Raw genomic sequence first — 20699 nt, forward strand, 5'->3', positions numbered from 1 at the left:
ACTGATTCTCTTCCTAAAGTGTAGCAATGGTCAGGGCTGGTCCAGAACAAAGTCAGGAGCATGGATCTCCATGCGGGTGGCAGGGTCTCAAGTACATGGACAATCTTCTGTTGCTTTCCCAGGCACCTTATCAAACAGCTCGATAGAAAGCAAAGCTGCCAGGATTTATCCCACTGCTTTTCACTACCAGTCTCCCAAGCAGTGTCTGAATGTCTAACCATGTTCCTGCCCCTCCAACATTAAAAACAGCTAGCTATCACCATTCCTTAGTTCTGCTGGAAAGTTTAAAAAATCTGATCTGGGCTCAGTGAGTCTCTTCTCATCTCAAGATATTTTCATGCATTCATGCTCAGCTGGCAGATGGGCCAGGAACTGACTGTCCTGAGAGGCCTCAAAGTACATGACTTGGCTCTTTCTTTCATATTATCTTACTCCTCAGAAGCTGGCCTGAAATTGCTCAAAAGTTCAAGAGCAAATGAATAATGACACTCAAAACTGTGCCAGTTCTAGGTTTGACCTGGTACGTTATCATTTTACCACATTGTTCTTGCCAAAGCAAGGCAGAAAACCAATCCTAATACAAAGATTGGGAAAATACTCATGGGAGTTAGTCCAATAGCATAATGCAAGTCCTGTGGATATAGGAAAGAAAACATTTGTGTGATTTTTTAAAAAAATCTAGCTCCTTTGCCATTTAAATGTCGCCTATACTAAAGTAACTTCAGTAAAATTGTAGCCTTGAGATAAATCAGTTGAAAACTGAATACAGTGACTCTATAAGGTTTTATATGTATATGCCCAGTTAAAGCATTCATTTTTGCTGTCCCACCCATTCAGGGCATCATCCATGGCATCATTTAGGACATTCAGGTTTGTTTTGTTTTTAAGAAATTTTCCATGAACATAGGTTGTGGCATGAAGAATTTCAGACTTAACTTAGAAATAAAGAATGCCTGATGCAAGCTTAACATCTCTTTCCCTTTATTAGTCGTGAGCGGTGACCATGAGATCTCATAGTTCAGCGTTTACACATAGTAATATCCAGATATGTCCTCTTTGCTTCAAATGAAGACAGGTAATGGGAGTAACTGAGAAGGGAAAACTGCAGTTGGAATTAGTCGTGTTGATTGCCTACCATGTAAAGAATGTTTCTGCATGCCTGGCTTTTGGTGGAGAATGATGAGATTATTTCTGTTTTCTGAATTGTATCCTGATTTTGGAATGTGCATCACCATAATCTTTCCACCTGGAGAAAATGACGCAACATTAATTTCTCCAGAGTTTTCATTTAGTCAGTTCAGAAACGTCTGCACCTACACATGCCGATGTCTTGTTTTAAAATTTATTTTGAGGTATGTTTATTGTGTGACATGAACGGGTTTGAAAAGGGAAGATTTTCTGAACTATTGTTTTTTTTTTTCTGGAGGACAGACAATGTGTCCTGTTCTATTTTATTCTTTTTTTATTGTTATTAGCATTGTATTATGTGATACAGTTTTATAGGCACTGGGGATTCCCCCCACCCCTTCCCCCATAGTGGATTCCTCCAGCTTGCTGCATAACCACAGTTCAAGTTCAGTTGAGATTCCTTCATTGCAAGCATATACCTAGCATAAAGTCCAGCATCTTATTGTCCAGATAAGTTCAGTGGCCTCTTGGGGAGACCTCTGGTCTGAAGGTAGAGCTAACAGAGTAAAGTTCCGGTCAGTTAAAAGCCCCAAGAAAACATCAGCATCAATATACAACATTATGGAATTAATTGACATAGTATTGAGTAAACAATATGTTAAAAATAATGCAAGTCCAATTCTTCAAAACATCTGGGTTGAGACAGTATCAATGACAGGTTCAAAAAATAACAAATAACCAAACAAAAATTACAGGTTAAATCAAGGCAAACATGTGGTATCTAACCTTTTGGGATTCGCTCATTTCCCTTAGCATTATAGTTTCCAGTTGGGCCCATTTAGCCACAAAGAACTGCATTTTGGTTTTTTTAATAGCTGAGTAGTATTCCATGGAGTAGATGAACCAAAGCTTTCTTATCCAATCTTCTGCTGATGGGCATTTCGGTTGCTTCCATGTTTTTGCAATTACTGATTGTGCTGCTATGAACATAGGGATGCATGTTGGTTTGTTGTGAAACAGGTGTTTTGGATATATTCCTAGGAGTGCTATTGCTGGGTCATATGGTATGCAGATTTTGAGTTGTTTGAGTGTTCTCCAAACTGATTTCCATAAAGGCTGTACCAACTCTGAACTATTGTTATTCAGCTTCTATGCAGAGGCAAATGGCTGGCTAGAATCTTCCCATGCACATGGAAGCAATGGAAATGTTTTACGCAGCCACTGGTATCCTTACATAAAAGAAGATAAACAATATAATATGAATATAATATACATACATGTTGTTCCTGTAAGTAAAGTGATTTCCTCTTCACAATCCATAGTTACTTCATCTTAACAATTTTTCAAATATCTTCCTGGCTGGTAGAATGCCTCATCACCATCCCTTTCTTCGTCTTACTTTGTGTGTTGCCCAAAAGTTATTTTTGCGCATTTCCACCTCCATGATGGGGACTTTATCTCAAATAGGTTCTGTCATCACAATCACTCTTATGAGGTAATACAGCAGTCTTTTTCTTTCTGTGCCTTCTTCATTTTTTCGGTTAACTGGAATGGTTTCCACGGTCCACAGATATCCCCATATTTTCTAATGAGACTTCAGGTCCACCAGTACTAATTTTAATATGACAAAGATAATTTGACTTGTTTTAGCGTTCTTGTTTCAATGTTCTTCTTACTTTGTGGCCCAATGTTATTTTTTTGTTCTTAAGTATGTGTGTCTGTTTGTGTTTGATATATCCAAGATGCATGTAATCGATTTTGAACAACTAACTATTTGTGGTGGCTTGCTCAGTTTTAGGCCAGACTGCAACAGCTCGAGTACCATAGGGACCCTCAGAGGCAGCCCAGGATGTACGACAGACCTTTAAGCTATACTTGTCTGTATTTGTATAAGTTAGTGATATATGATTAGTGAGCATTGTATATTGTAGAATATGGCCTCATTTTCAATTGTAAAACATGATAAAATATTCATTAGAACAAACTTTAGGATTACCTGGACCCCTTCTTACCATGAATCATTTATTGATTACTCTAAGTTTCCAAGTCTTCATATGTAAGATAGGATTAATACTTCAAAAATATAATGATGTTTTGAAAATTAAATTACTTATTATGGGCCTGGTGCGGTAGCCTAGTGGGTCACACGCACCAGAATTCCAAATGGGCATCAGTTCTGATCCTGGTAGCCCCAATTCCCAACCAGCTCCCTGCTTGTGGCCTGCAAAAGCAGTAGAGGATGGTCCAAGGCCTTAGGATCCTGCAACCACATGGAAGATTCAGAAGAGGCTCCAGGCTCCTGGCTTCAGATTGGCTCAGCTCCAGCTGTTGCAGCCACTTGGAAAGTGAATCAATAGACGGACTACCTTGCTATGTCTCCTCCTCTCAGTATATCAGATTTGGCAATAAAAATAAATAAATCTTTAAAAAATGTATCGTTAAATGTTAAATACTCACTGTATGTTACACAGAATCTGATGATAAGTGTAACAATGAAACACAGTCTGGGACCTGGCGTGGTGGCCTAGTGGCTAACGTTCTCGCCTTGAACGCCTGGGATCCCATATGGGCACTGGTTCTAATCCTGGCAGCTCCACTTCTCATCCAGCTCCCTGCTTGAGGCCTGGGAAGGCTGTCGAGGACGGCCCAAAGCCTTGGGACCATTCACCCGCGTGGGAGACCCGGAAGAAGTTCCTCGGATCGGAATAGTATCGGCCCATTGCGCTCACTTGGGGAGTGAATCATCGGATGGAAGATCTTCCTCTCTGTCTCTCCTCCTCTCTGTATATCTGACTTTTTCAATGGATAAATAAATCTTTAAAGAAAAAAAAAAAAAACAGGAACACAGTCTGGTATGCCAGCTTCTGTTAGAGACCTTGGAATGCCTTACTCCCACTGCTAGAATTTAATTACTTCCTTGCAATAAGAGTGATTCCATTGGTTTTATTACACATATTTTCTCCCAGTCTTGTGTCATCAGATGAGGTCTAAGTTCCTGGATGCATGAAATGAATGCTGACTGTGTGATATTTTCAGTTCCTTTAGTAAGTCAAACAAAGCAAATAGTTTAGTTAGGATGGTTCTTAGAATAACAAAGGGTTTCTTTCTTAAAAATAGTGTAGCAGGAGCCCGGTGCAGTAGCCTAGTGGCTAAATCCTGCCGTTACATCTGCCAGGATCCCATATGGGCACCATTTATGTCTTGGCTGCTCCACTTCCCTTCCAGCTCCCTGCCTGTGACCTAGGAGAGCAATCAGGGACAGCCTAGAACCTTGGCACCCTGCACCTGCCTGGGAGACCTAAAGGAGGCTTCCTGGCTTTGGATCAGCTTAGTACTGGCCATTACAGACACTTGAGGAGTGAACCAGTAGATGGAAGATTATTTCCCTGTCTCTCCTTCTCTCTGTATATCTGTATAGCTGCTTTTCCAACAAAAATAAATCTCCAAGCCAAGATAATTAACAAATTCCTTAAGACAGTATATGTATTGTGGGTGTCATGTGTAAAGCCCCTTTCTTCCCTGGTTTTGGTTTCTGAATGCACCAGTTTTCTTTCCATTAATATTTCATCAGATTGTACTCAAAGGTCCAGGAGAGTCTGGGATGATCTGTACAACACAATAAAATGACAGCATAATCAATAGTAGTTAATTAAAAAGTGCATTCTCATCTTGCTCTGACACACAAAGAATAATTATTATATTAATTGTCCAACACATATGTCATCTTAGCTGTTCTTCACCTTCCTCCCTTGTCTTATGCCAGGTCAGTTCCAAGTCTTGCAATTCCCTTGGAATACTCATAACAGGCATAAGAGAGTGACCACTATTGATGAGTGAATATTATCTGATGATTATCTGATGATCTTTACATGGTTATAAATGATTTAGATTTAGTAAGTATGCCATTCCCATGATATTAGTAACTGTGGCTAAGAGACAAAAATGATACTTCAAACTGATTATCTACTTATTTAATAAATGGCATTTTTATGCTTACAATTTCACATATGGTATTGTGTTTAATTTCCCAGTGACCAAATATAATTGAATGATGTAAAGAGAGTAGATTCTAAAAGGTATGGTCCTGGGACCTGCACTGTGGTGTGATGGATAAAGCCACCTTTTGTGATGCCAACATCCCATACGAATGCTGGTTCTTGTCTAGCTGCTCTACTTCTAATTCAGCTCCTTCCTGGTGGTTGAGAAAAGTAGCAGGAATGGCCCAAATGTCTGCATCCCCTCCATCCATGTAGGATACCCTGCTGGAGTTTCTGGTTCCTGGATTCAGTCTAGTCCAACCCTAGCTATTATGATCTTGTGGGGAATAAACATGTGAAACCCTGTTCACGCCTTGGAATGATTAAATACCATCTATGAGGTCAAGAGGTGGCTGAAGCCAGTTGCAGAAATTACGGACTCCGGGGTGCTTCCTGAATCAGCGGCTCAGGCTGTCCACCTGCAGGGATGTCCTTGTGCTTATCACAAATCTGTTTTTCTATGAGAATCTTATTTCTAGAGCTCCTGTTCAAATGTATGAGTCTCAGAGCATAATCCTACTCTTGAAAGTAGCCATGGAAAGATGAGATATTTTTCAATTTAGTGGGCAAGGAGGCAAGGAAGGCACATTACAGTGCCACACATAACACTGAGACAGAAGCAAGCAGCAGCACTGGACGAGTAGCAGAGCATGCCTGCAGTGGGAACAAGTGACTAGAGCAAGTCAGGATAATGTCAGGGAAAACTGGGACCCACAGACACAGACCTATAATGCTGAACACTTGCACCTCAAATTCTGGCTCTGATTTTGCTGACCAAAGGGTGATAGGCTGGCAAGTAATCGTGCAAGTAACACAAAAGCTGTTATAAAAACCCAGAATGAGATAAGGAGATCCATAGACGGAATGAGAAAAAAGAGAATGGATGAGCAGAAGGCTTTCTCTCTGTCTGTCTGTCTCTCTCGCTCTGTTTTAGCTGTCATATTCCTCCTTAATGTGAAGTGGTGAACAAAACTAAATTTGTAAAAAATCAGATGATAAAGCTCAACTTAGAGAACGAGATAACTGAGACTTAACCTAGTTGAAGCTTTCTATTACGCCATTTCCAAAATTTCCCATTACATGTCCTTACCAAAGTATTATGCCCATAATATGTAGCTAGAAGCCCAAATCACAACTACGTAAGAATAGGATGTTCTACTATGATACAATTCATTTTCATATTAAGATAGCTTTAGAGTGTTGACTGCTAATCAGAAAGTATGGCATTTTAAAATTATGTTGAAAGTCTCACACGTACTGTATTTGGGCACAGACTTTTACCTGCACTGCTGTGACTTCAGAGTCAATTTGAGATGAGCTTCTCTGAAATTAATGATTGGTCTTCAGGATCCAGCTGTATTACTGGGATTTTGGAGGGTGGTTTTGTATTTCACCTGCTTTTGATGTTCTTTAAAAATCAAGATGGCATTGATGTACCCCTTACCTGATTCTGGCAGGAAGGTCTTCTGCAGCAAAATTAAGTCATTAGAATGAGAGGTAGGATTGTGGTATCTTGTAGTGATCAGATTCCTTATGGAAAGACGTCTGATCAAGTACCCCGTTGGTAGTACCCTGCTGGTACTTGTCTTCTGTCAAATTCTATTTGCATGGGAATAATAAAGGTGTTCCTTGGTGGTTTTCACTGTATATTGGTTCTCTATCATTGCATGTATTTGCACTGGTGATTTCTTCATGACATGAAAAGTCTCACTTATGTTAGGCAAAATTTACCATCGTTCAGAGAGAGTAGGCTCTGTGTTACCATTCGACATTTGCATACATTATTTCACTTAATATTTACAATACCTGTAAATTATATGGATTGAATTTACCATAGTACATAAGAGGAAGTTGATGTCAGCTCTGCTAAGTCACCATCCAGTGTCACTCAGCTAGTTAACTGTAGAACTGAAATTTGAAATAACTCTCTTTATAGTTTGTTTTCCATTCAAAACTCCATAGAACTTTCCAAATCATAAATTCAAATTTGCAAAAATATCATTTTAATGCTTAAATTTTGTGATTAAGATAAGGTTAAATTTGCCATTTCCATATACATCTTCATGACAGCCAGAGTCAACTCAAAATTCAGAAACACTTCTTTCTCTTCATTTCTTTTTTTAAGGATTTTGTAGCAGTACATCATGAGGGATGTTTTAATTGTTTTTTTTTTTTTTGGTAATAGCTGGATGTAAACAAAATGTAAGTGGGAAAATATCATGTATAGCAATAACTCTGAACCACAGGTGAATTTGCCTGTCTACCTCTCTGTGTAGAGGTATTTTTGTGACAGTAGGACTGTGCTACCACATCTTGGCAGTAGAAGCCAAGGAAACAAATTCTCCTAATATAGCCCCACAGCAAGGAATGATCCATCCCTGAGTGGCAATAGTGCTGAGATTGAGAAATCCTGTTTTATGTTGTTCTCATTTGGAGACTCCTATAGTAGGGAAGTTAGGACTCCAGTTTGTGGAAGTGCTACATCTGTTGCAGGCTGCCCTCCCCAGTCACACATGCTCTTTCCCATTGTCTACTGTTCAACCACTGGTGCCTTTTCAATTGCAGAAACTTAAAGCTTTGCTGTCCTCTTCATGGTCTCCTCCTATTCAAAGCTGAAAGCATCTGCTCTCAATCATTTTTCTTGATTAACACTACATTCTTCGTTGAATTGCAAATCCCTACACTTTAAACCTCATTTCATTAATTATAGAACCCATCATTCAACAAATATTGATTGTGTGTTTACTAGGTGCCAGGCTTCACAGATGTGGTACCAGCAATTAGATTGGTCTTATGAAAGTGGGTTAATCAATAAGGAAACAAACAAGATTTCCATGTAGTAATTTTTGTTTTAAGAAACAGTGAAACATATACCCTGATAATAATAATAATAATAGCAAGGGGGAGTTAGGAGGCATTATAAGGGCAATTGCAAGTGGACAAAGAGATGAAGAAAAAGAAATAAACAACCATTTAAAACTCTGAAGGCAGAAAATCCCTGAATGGGGACCAGAAAACTCCAGTCTCTAAAGTAAAAATGAGTTCACAATAGTGAAAGAATAAAAAGAAAGCCAATGCGGTCTGAATCTAATGAACAAAGAGTAGTAGAAAAGTTCAGAAAAAAAAAATACATATATCAGGCCCAATCAGTCAGGGGTTCATTTGCCTTGGGAAGAAACTTAGATACTATTTTGATTGTAATGAAAAGCCAATAGAGGTTTTAAAGCAGAAATATAAGAAAACTGTGTCTCAAAATGTAACCTTGGCTATCTGCTGCTTGGAGATTATCTCAGGGGAGACATGAGTAAATCAAGGAGTCAGAAGGCTTTAGAAATAATTTAGGTGTTGGAAACTCAGGCTATGATATATCGAGGGAGATGGACAGAATCAGTTATTTTGGAGATAGAGTGGACAAGTTTAATGATGGTCAAAGCATAAGGGGAATATAGATACCAAAGCAATGCCTAAATTTTTCTCTTCAGATGCTATTTACTGAGGCACATGTTGAGAGTTTAAGGTTAAACAGGTTGGAGCGAAATACTTGGTCTGTTTCAAACTATATTATGTTTCATGTGAGAATCAAATGAATATGTCAAACATATAAGTGATTCCAGAAGTTTTGGAAAATTATCTGAAATGAATATGTGAATGTTGAAGTTATCATCATGCAGTGGCATCTGAAATCTTAGAACTGCATGAGGTCACTGTGAAACAGGCACTTCTGGAGAATTTAAAGGTACTAACAAAAGCACGTGGGGCTAGTTGATGTCCCGAAATTGATATTTGGCTTTTATCTAAAGAGTTACAGACCTCAGCAAGTAAATAAGTGCAAATGAGGAAATCTGGAAAATTATTATATTTACTTGATATGCCCTAGAGCAAATGAAAAATGTTGGAAGAAAAAATCTTATGATCATAAACTAATGTTAAAACTTTAGGATATCCTTATTAGTATTTATAAGTAACTGGTAAGGAAGGATGGAAAACTTGAAACCAAAGAATGGTGCACAATGCCTTTGGAGAGGTGGACTTGCGTTGATGAACTTGTTGCTGAGGTCTGTGGGGGTGGGGACACTGACTGGAATCATTGCTTTTTGCCATCAACGTCTTACCTTGAGTATGCTCTACTAATTTTAACTACTAAGCTTTTAGGTATCACTCAGTAAGCCACGTTCATATCTAAGGCCTTGTCTTTCCAATGATCTGTATTAAATTTTGTCTTTCTAGGTAGCAGAGACGTTCCATTACAAAACATCATAGAATTCTTTACAGTTTCTTATCACATACAAATTTAGTAAATTTATCTTTATTTGAGTCTTAGTTAAACATATTGATCCCAGTGAGATCTGGATCTTAAAACCTTCACCATTTCACCAGATATCTTCCTTTTAGATATCTTACCTCTCTTTGGGGTACCATCAGTTATGCATCAGTTATGCATCAGTTATGCATGACCACAAACACCCCTGAGCCAGCATGGTGGTACAACATGTTAAACCTATACTAGAGTAGTTTGCATCGCATACCCAAGTATGGATTTGAGTCTCATCCACTCTATTCCGATCCAGCTTTCTATTCATATAAACCCTAAAATCCTAAGTCAAATCTTGGGTCTCTGCCACCCGTGCTAGAGAGCAGCTTGGACAAGTCCTGGCTATTGGAGCCATTTGGGGAGTGAATCTTTCCCTCTCTCCCTCCCTTCCATCCAGCCCCCTTCCTTTTTAATGAATAAATCAATCAATCTGCCTTTCAAATGAATAAATACATAAATAAAACACCTTACCATTATTTAACACTATTATATTGGAAACCCAACTTCAACATAAATTTTGCTAGAGACAAATCATTCTCGGACCATGTCAAGGGACACATGGTAACTTTCAAAATCACCATTCTTTTTCTAAATACACACATTTGTAATAGTCCATTTTAAAATCAGATTTAGAAGAAATTTTTTTAGTTCTCTTAGGGTTTTCTAATCAATATACTGTCCCAGTGAGTCCCTTAGCACCTATTATGCCTCCCATATTCCTGGGAAGCAGTTTAATTGACAGTTCCTGTCAGCTGCCCTAAGGGCCTACAGATCTACCTGGGATTGGGATGTCTGCTTCCTGAAAGTGACTTGTCACTGTTAAATTCACTACCATCTCCCTGGCCAGGGTCCCTTCTTGGCATCCTTATCAAACTTCTCATTAGCAGCGATGATGGCTCATAATGGACATACTAGGAGTTTTGGTGATTTTCTACTTTCTGTGTCAATTCATATTCTAAGCAATGATTACTATTTATTTTTTGTAAAAGTTTTAACTTTATGGCCACACTATAACCAGAACATTTGCAGCAGATCAAGTATACCAGTGATTAAAGGATATTTGCACTGTGGTTGCCGTATATAGGCAATTTCTATGAGTAGTTAAGAAAATAGCTTGATCCATTTATGTAGGAACAAGGATCCCATAACATGCATCTTAATACAAATTTTCAAATGAATGAATCATGAATAAATATATATGTAGTGACTATAATGTATTAAGTATGAAAATAACTGAGGAACATGAGTCCTTTGAAGACACTTTATGTAAAGATCTGTAGGTTTTCCAGCCTCTTTCATTTAAAAAAAAAATGTTCTAAACTATTGTTTTTGGAAAGGCAGAGAGAAAGACAGAGACAACGGAACAGAGATCTTCCATCTACTGTCTTGTTCCTACATCTACAGAACTTGGCCTGTGACTCCCACGTAGGTAACAGTGACTCAAGTACTTGATCCATCACTGGCTGGTGCCCATTAGCAGGAAGCTAAAATCATGAGTAGAACCAGGACTCCATCCAAGCGCTCTGATATAAGATTCAGGTACTCCACTCAATGTCTTAAACACTATGCCAAAAAACAATCTCCTCTGCAACTTTAGTGAAAGATAGTATGCAAAATTTGGCAACAGCATGATTCGCTTGAGTCAGTAATAGTAAGTTTTCATCTGTGATGTTTTGTGAAAATGAGTTAATCATACAAATCATGTCTTTCCTTTGCATTACTCAGTTCTTGGCTACTATATAACATTGTGGTTTTTCAGTCGTAGGCCTAATTCTGACTGCAATATAGCATACAGTCAGTATATACCATTTAGTGGAAGATTCTGGGATGCTCCGTTGACTGTCAGTGTTTTGTGACTTCAGACTGTTTTTCTGTCCGAATGTCTATTTTGCCAAAGTGATTTTTTATTATAGTCACTTCATATATTTTTATATGGGGTAGAGACCTGTTAGCTGCAATTAAACCTTGTTAAGGCCTATGGAAATGTCAGAGCTGCTGTCACTGCACACTTGCATTTACAGTCTCACCACAGTGTCCAGTGTTCTTTGAGTCCAAAACAATGAAAGGAAAAGCCTTAGAATTTCAAGGATGTATCCCTTGTGCATCCCTTAAAAACAGCCAAAGGGGATAGGGTGGCTTACCCAAAGGGCATCAGCAGTGAATCTGCCGGGTGACTTTTCAGCAGCATGGAACCCAGAAGACGTTGGAAGAGATATTCCACATACTTCAAAGATCACTATCAATCTTAAATTTTAAACAAAACTATCTTTGAAAGAGTGATAGTGAAATAAATATAATTCCAGAAAATTTTAGAACCAGCACAATGTTTTATCAGCAAGAATATCATGTCTAAAAATTGTATTTTAGAAAAAGATAACTAATGCTAGAGGCAATATTTCACAGAAAAGAAAAGTGAATAATCAAAATGACAACTACAGTGGAGGTTTTAAACCAGTTTCTTTACAATAAACATAAAAATGTCACTTTATGTGATTGAAATGAAAGCAAAGGCTAAGGTAAAATATCAGAAAGTCATATAGTGCAATCCAAGAGGTCAGAATTAAAGTATTATAAAGTCTTTTTACTATTTGAGAGGCTACAGATACTAATTAACTTTGGGTTTTATTAAGTAGGCACATTCATACTTTAATGATGACAATTAACAGAATGGAGCCAGTAGCTATAAATACCAAATAAGGAGATTAAAAACGGAATGAAGAAAAAAATAGAGTCAGCCAAATGCATTTTCAGTTGAAATCCAAATATAATTCTGGAATGTCTAAGAAAAGCGAATTCATGAAGAAGAAAATGTGAAGTTAATTTTAGTACTAAATTACTAAAACTGATGAAAAACAATGGCAAGATATGACTCTCCCCTCCCTTCCCTGAACCTGGAACAAATAAAAGGCCTTAGAATCATTGAGCAGACAGAATATACAACACACTGGTAAAAATGTGGGGCACTCCGTTGATGCTGCTGGAAAAGTTGGTCATTTATGTGGATAAAAGATAGATATCTTGTGCAGACTAACACATATGTGACACGAAAGCTAGAAATCAAGAAGGAAAGGGGGCATCTTTGACTACATTAAATATAAACCATTTATCGAAACATGTAAAAAGAAAGACATTCAAAGATAATAGAAGATAATTGCAATAACATAGATCAAATAATTTGTGATATATAAAAAATTTCTTCAAATCATTAAGAAAAGATAAACTGAAAGGTGAGGAGAGCAAAGCAATAAGCATTTCACAAATAAAATACCTAACATTCCTTATAAATTTTTAAAAATTCATGTTTTAATCCACAAAATGCAAATTAATACTCCAAGTAAATATTGTTTACACCTATCACATTAGGACTTTTTAAAAATAAGATATTCGTCAATCTTTGTTAGGCTTTTCAGAAAGGAGGCTGTCATACATTTCTGGTATGTACATAAATTATCCAGTAGAGTTAGCAATGTGAATATTTATTACCTAATAGTTGTTTTTCCAACTGTGTAACCTAGAAAAAGTCTTGCACATACATGTTGATTGTAATTGTAAAAGCTATAATAACACAAATATCCATCAACAGAAATATGAAATTTGTAATTATTAAACAGCAATGAAATGAATCAAAAAGCAATTTATACCAATGTGAATCTGGCAAATACATCAAGAAGAAAAAATTTTATGATAGTTTATCTTTGTTATTATTTACATAAAAATTTTTAAAATGCAATATAAACATTGTTGAAACTATATATTAGTATATAACTATGGAGAAGGTTCAAAGACAGGTAAGAGTTCAACAATAAGGGGGGATTCTAATCTGAGGATCCTTTTAGCATTTTAAAATATGTATTGTATTACAAATATAACTTCCTAAGTATTCCTTAAGGTAAAAATTAAATTACATTATTTAAATAGTTAAGGGGAAAAAAAGATATATTGCTTCTTTCCTCTGATTACTTATTCTAAAGTAAGACTATCAACATTAAAAAAACATGCTTTATAACTCTTCTTTTAGTTACAGTTTATTAAAGTCAGCACATTAACATTTTTCACTAGAATTATTTGCTAAAATGGTCTTTTAAAAAATTTACCAACAGCTGCTATTTTTTAGCATTTGTGTCTGATGTTGGGTCTGACACTGATCTCTCTAGGTGTAGTTTCTTCTCTAGGCATTTCAGATGCTTGGATTAAAAGTCATCTAAGATTCCCCCACAATGAGTATCATTATCCTGCTCTGGTATGTAATGTGAATACACTTTCACTTTCCAGGAGCATGGGTTGTAAGTCATGATGTCCTGTACTTCATAGCAGTGCTTCCAGTGCCTAATGAGGCATCTGGTTGATAGTCTAAAAAATTTTGTGGAATAAGGAATTCTGGCATCTTATGCTAGCGAATGCTAGACAAGATAAAAATCTCACTGTATTCTGAAAGTCTTTATAAGACAAATGGCTTGGTTTTATAGCACCATTTCAGGTATATTATACAATAAAGTAACACAAAGATGAAATAGTCATCAATTCTAGAATGCACATTTTTCACTTTTTATATTCTGTGAAATCAAGGCTAGCCTTGCAAGAGATGGCCCGTTTTTCAACTGTTGTGAGTTAGGCAATAATTACGATGTAGTTGCTCTTGCCCAATTTTTAGCAAACTTATTATTCCCAGGTGATATAGCTAGACAACTATCTTCCCTTGATGTACAGTCAACAAATACCTTAAGGAAATAATGTAACTCCTGCTTGTCCTGTCTGAGAGACTTCTAAACAACCCAGCATCAAAACTTGCAAATACAGATATTGTTATTTCAGAAAAATATCCTGGCAATAATAGTAGAGTACCCTTTTTGAGAAATATGTTATTGACTGGCTCAAAGAACAAGATTGCTTTGAGAACTCAGAAATAAATCTCAGTATAAAACTAATTTTACATTTTAGGAGAGCTGTAACCAAATTGTGTGGCTCATATTATCTATAGGCATGAACAAGAATATGTTGGAAACTGGTTTCTCCTATTACTGACCCAGTGTCTGAAGTGACCAGACTTGAAGGGTTAATATCCACACTCCTGTAGTTAGATGGTAGTTACAGAAATGGGAAAGGGTGATGAAAGTGGCAGGTGGGGTTGATAGTGGCAGGAGAGGACAGCAAAAAAATAACCTAAAGGAATTTTGTTGCAAGTACACAACAACACAACAACATGTGTCCATTGAAAACAATTTTGGAGAGTTTTGTTTTTGTTTGAGCTGTCTGAGTTCACTTTACATTGTGTGGAAGTCTTTCATAGTGTGAAAACAATGGAATCCCTATAGCAAAACACAATTAGATCAGTATTTTCCCATCCTCATTTAACAGAGGAAGAAATAGATTTGCAGAAGTGACTATTGTAAAGGGACCAAGCTAGCAAAGGGTGGCCTTTGATTCCAGTTGAGGAGAGATTAACTTTGATGATACTCTCTCTATACAATGCTGTTGAACCCTGGACAAATCTCAGGGTGATCAAGAAGAGTGTAGCAAATGATGTCAGCCTGAGATACAATCCAGCTCATGCCTGCTTAGTTCCAAGATCAGCTAAGACCAAACTGAGGTGTTTGGTGAAGATATTACAAACCAGGATCCAGAAGTCAAGCCAAAGACCAAGAAAGTGATATAGATACCAAACCAGTCTATAATTGCTACAAGCAGAAGACAGGCCTGGATGTAACTGGGAATTGGGCCAGAGAGGAAGCCCTGAACACCATATTGTTCTATCAGTTTGACTTAGAGCACCATGAGTTATGGGAGGTTCATCACCTTTGCCCTTTATAGTTTTTAATTTTTTTAATTAAGATTTATTTATTTTAGTTGGGAAGACAGATTTACGGAAGAAAGACAAAGTGATCTTCCATCTGCTGGTTCACTTCCAAATGGCAGCAATACTAGAGCAGAGCTAATCCGAAGCCAGGAGCCAGAAGCTTCCTCCAGATATTCCACACAGGTGCAACATCCCAAGGCTTTGGGCCATCCTCTGCTGCATTCCCAGACCACAAGTAGGGAGTTGGATAAGAAGTTTAGCAGCATCCATGTGGAATGCTGTGGAATGCTAGTGGAGAATCAGTCAGTTGAGCCAGTGAGCTGGCCCCTGCCCTATCTAGCTTTTAAGAGGCACAGTCAGAAATGTACTAACAAATGGAACTCTACCCCTTCCACATTAATCATTGAACAAGATTCTAGGTTTTATGCTCATGAAAATAAAGATGAAATATGTTAAAAATTATTTATAATACTTCACTTGCTAATACTAACACTAATTATTTAAATAACTGACTTGCTAACACTAATAATAATAATAGAAATTCTGGAGAGAGAGTTTCTGCTTAATTTACCAAGTACTTATTGTTTAGAATCTCAAGTGAGGGACTGGAATATTTTGAAATCTTCCTGGGAAAGCATATGTGATTCTTCACTCCAAAGAAATTGCACTGAGCCTTTGACCTGACAGATATGATCCAAGTGAAGTTTTATGCCAAGATTTATTTCTGCACAGTCAGTTTACCAACTGAGCTATGTATTCAGGATTTTGAAGGCACTGATTTCTACTGAAACTCAGAAAAGGGGAATGTTATGTAACAAGTGCAACATCTCTGTAGTGTGCTCCTATGTGCTCTTGGGACCCCCCCTATCTCTGTAGTGTGCTCCTATGTGTCCTTGGGATCCCCCTCTCTCTGTAGTGTGCTCCTATGTGTCCTTGGGATCCCCCCATCTCTGTAGTGTGCTCCTATGTGCTCTTGGGACCCCCCCCCCCATCTCTGTAGTGTGCTCCTATGTGTCCTTGGGATCCCCCTATCTCTGTAGTGTGCTCCTATGTGCTCTTGGGACCCCCCCCATCTCTGTAGTGTGCTCCTATGTGCTCTTGGGACCCCCCCCATCTCTGTAGTGTGCTCCTATGTGCTCTTGGGACCCCCCCCCATCTCTGTAGTGTGCTCCTATGTGCTCTTGGGACCCCCCCCCCATCTCTGTAGTGTGCTCCTATGTGTCCTTGGGATCCCCCTATCTCTGTAGTGTGCTCCTATGTGTCCTTGGGATCCCCCTATCTCTGTAGTGTGCTCCTATGTGTCCTTGGGATCCCCCCATCTCTGTAGTGTGCTCCTATGTGTCCTTGGGATCCCCCTATCTCTGTAGTGTGCGCCTATGTGCTCTTGGAATCCCCCTGAAAAGGAAACTTGAAATGTATGCCTACAGCTCTTCTCTTAGGGAAGACAGGTTTCAGATTGCAGAATAGAGGATTAGAATGTCCAGGCTTTGTCCACCTTGAGTGTGACATGTCAGTTCTATGAATGTTGTTCAAGTCTTCCTCCCAGGAAACACACAAACAGAAAAATAGGTGAATCTAGATAAGACAATGTTTAAGGAAAATGCTTAAATGCAGGAAAAGGACAAAGATGGGGTTGGTAGATACATTTTTATTATTTTTTTATTTGTTCATTCGAGAGGCAGAGAGATGAGAGCTCCCATCTGTAGGGACAGTGTTCAGGTAACACAGTTGTGCCAGGCCACTGCCAGAAACTGAGAACTCAGTCCAGGTCTCCCACGTGCATGGCAGATACCCAGCCACTTAGCCCTTCATTGGATGCTTCCAAGGCTTTGTGTTAGCAGAAAGCTGGAATCAGGAGCAGAGCTAGGATTTGGACCAAAGCACTCCAACAGAGGATATGGGTGTCTTAACCATCTAAACTAGGCCAAGTACCAGCCCCAGAAATGGTACTACTTAGTCCAAGAAAATTTGTGTTTTAACCAGACTTTCATATGTGCATTTTCAAAAGAGTTATTTAGTACAAAGTAGTATTTAGTACATTGATAACTGAATATTCTGGGCTCATTTATTTATGTTATCACTAAACTGTTTTTTCAGCTTAATTTTATTTACACTAATGGTTAATAATGCAATGTGTATTTATAAGATGAATGAACAGAATTTAACACAAAAATCATTCAAGCTTTAGACTGAGAAGGACCTAGATGTACATGAACTTTTTTATCACTCATTCACTCATTGATTTCAGACTAAGCATACAATATTATAAAGGTGTTAATTTTTCTATCAAGTAGAGCGCCAAAGCCCACATCATAGAAGCTTCAGAGTGAAACTTCTCTATCATGTAATCCCTGTTTTTAATCTTCCCAGTCTCCAAAATGGCGGCAAGTTGCTCTTGGTGAAGATTTGTGGCCAGAGTTGAAAGCATGTGTGTATGCATGAATAGAAAAATGATGACTTCATAAATTTAAAGCAATAGAGGGGTTCAAGCAAGAGCTAAACAAAGGCGCTCTAGAGTGGAAGAGACTTCAGTCTTTTCAGAGAACTAACTGATGCTTAAAAGCCCTATGGTGCATCTTTCCTGAGTACAGTTCCAGAGAAGAGCTTGTCTCCTAAGATCAGAATTTACTAGAAAGAACTAACCTGTGCATGGGAAGACTAAAGTCTCAGTGGGTGTCTAAGACAAGACACATTCGCTCTTTGAGCTTCTATTTTCTTATCCATAATGCAGAGACTCGAATGCCCAACCTGTTTGCCCACTTTCCACATTGCTATAATGATTAAATAAGTTTATATGTTGATAAATAATTTTAAATTATTAAATGCTTCAAATGTGAAGCATTGGCATACTATCGAAGTGTTGGCATACCATCGAACACTCAGGATATGTATTAACTTCCTTGCCCAAGACTTGCTTTATGAGCTAGAAATTTCTAGCATCCTGAAATTTATTTAAAAGTATTCCTCTTGTAATCTCTACAGTAATCCTGCAAACCATAATTGCAGGGAAGATATGATTGCACAGGTGGAATTATCCAGGATGGCACAGCTTACCAATGGTAGATTGGTAAGCTAGATTCCAACAAGTTCAATAAATCCTGACATAAAATTTTCTTCATTAGAGCACAAAGACTAAAGCTTTCTGATTTTCAAGTGCAGCAGTTTTTATTTTCAATGAGATCTAGTTTCCTTTATCGTCACATTCAATCCATTAAAGGTAATAACGGATTTTATAAATTATCTACTACCTCTAGTGTAAGTTTTGGAAAATATGTGATATTACTTTTGGCATTTCTTTAAAAATTCAATTATTAATTTATTTTCATTTATTATCATTTTATGATACAGTTCCATAGGCCTTGGGATTTCCCCATCCCCCTTCTAAGTCCCCTCCCCCTCCTTCAATGATTTCCTCCATGTTATTACAATAGTATAGTTCTTCATTTACAGTCATAAGTTAACACTGTGGGAATGAAAAATAGCAGAGAATACAACAGCCTAGAGTTCATGTTTGGTCTGGAAGTAGAAATGCATATTGCATTGTATCCTCACATGTGGATATGATAGTCTCCACTAAACAGTTACTATACATCCCCTTAAATGAAAAGCCATAACACAAAATTAATAACAGGAATAAAAATATAAATTTACAACTCTATGAAGTTAAATAACATTCTACGAAATAACTAATGTGTCACTGAAGAAACAAAAAGAAAATCAAGAGCCTTCTTGTAGAAAATAATACTACTGATGACCTATGGGTCAATGAAGAATTTAATATGAGAAAAATAACTATTTTGAAGAAGTGAAAATAAAAACAAAAACATCAGAATCCATGAGATATATATTCTTTTGTTAAGATGTGTCTCTTGTAGGCAACAGATAGATGGGCTTTGTTTTTTGATCCAGTATACTAATCTGCAACATTTGATTGATGAGTTTAAGCCATTTACACTCAGCATTAATATGAATAATTGGTGTTTTTATCCTGACATTTACCAATGAGTTGCTTATTGTTTGATTTAGTCTTCTGTTGTTATTTTACTGGAATGTTCTTCACATTTTCCTTTGGTTTTGGTGGGTGCTATTCCTCTTCTCTGTGAAGAGAACATTTTTAAGTATCATTTGTAGGGCAGGTTTGGAAGAAGCATATTCTTTGAGCTTTTCTTTACTGTGGAAGAATTTTATTTCATTTTCAAAGACAAAGGAAAGCTTTGCTGTGCACAATATTCTGGGCTGAGAATGTTCTGCTTTTAGAATCTGGAACATGTCACACAATTCTCTTCTTGCCTGTAGAGTTTGTTATGAGAAGTCAACTCTTTGTCTGATTGCCATTATTCCTTATGTCAATTGATTTTTTTTTACATGCACATTCAAGGAGCTTTTCCTTATGTTCAACTGAAGAGAGCTGGTTATCATGTGTCCAGGTGAAGATCGCTTTTAGTCAACCCAATTGGGAGTCCGGTGCCCTTCCTGTATTCTGTTTCCCAATTCTTTCTCCAGATCAAGGAAGTTCTCCTTTATTATTTTATGAAATATGTTTTTAAACCCAGATTCTCTTTCTGTGCCTCCTGGAACTGTTATATTTAGCCTTTTAATAGTGTCCCTTAAACTGTGAATAATTTTCTTAGTTTTACTCAGTTCCTTTTCCAGTATTTTAATTGTTTCACCATTGTGGCAAGCAATATCTTCCAATTCTAAATTTTTTTCTTCTGCCTCTTTAATTCAATTATTGAGACATTACATTGCATTTTTTACTTGCTGCACTGTGTCTTTCAGTTCTAATAATTCTGTTTGATTTTGTTTTAGTGTTGCTATTTTCTACGTGTTATATGCCTTTATTTCTCTTTTTTAAAGATTTTTTTTATTGGAAAGTCAGATATACATAGAGCAGGAGAGACAGAGAGGAAGACCTTCCATCCAATGATTCACTACCCAAGTGAGAGCAATGGCCAGTGCTACACTAATCCGAAGCCAGGAGCCAGGAACTTCCTCCAGGTCTCCCACACGGGTGCAGGGTACCAAGGCTTTGGGCCGTCCTTGACTGCCTTCCCAGGCCACAGGCAGGGAGCTGGATGGGAAGAAGAGTTGCCGGGATTAGAACAGGAGCCCATATGGGATCCTGGTGCGCTCAAGGCGAGGACTTTAGCCACTAAGCCACGCTGCCGGGCCCAATATGCCTTTAATTCTTTGAACTCCTGTATGTGTTTCTCGTTGTTGATAAGAAGCTTTTTATAACAAGTTTGTAAAATTCTTTGTCCCCCATTTCCTCGATTTATTCCTCAATTAACCCTGAGGTTGCCAAGATTTTTGTTCCTTTGCTGGTGAGGAATCAGTAATATTCATTGTGCCTGTCTCTTCTTTTGCTCTTGATCTTTGCAATTCTGATTAGCAGATTCTTCTCCTTAGGACAGGTTTCTCGGTTGCA

General features: G+C 37.7%; 1 protein-coding gene across 2 annotated transcripts in view; it reads left to right on the forward strand.

The window, feature by feature from the left end:
* LINGO2 (leucine rich repeat and Ig domain containing 2) overlaps positions 1-20699 on the forward strand; it is a 946590-nt gene that overhangs the window by 831798 nt on the left and 94093 nt on the right. The window lies entirely within an intron of this gene.

The sequence above is a fragment of the Ochotona curzoniae genome, unplaced genomic scaffold (assembly GCF_017591425.1).
Source record: "Ochotona curzoniae isolate NIBS_2020 unplaced genomic scaffold, NIBS_Ocur_1.0 scaffold_3208, whole genome shotgun sequence".
Taxonomy (NCBI): Eukaryota; Metazoa; Chordata; class Mammalia; order Lagomorpha; family Ochotonidae; genus Ochotona; species Ochotona curzoniae.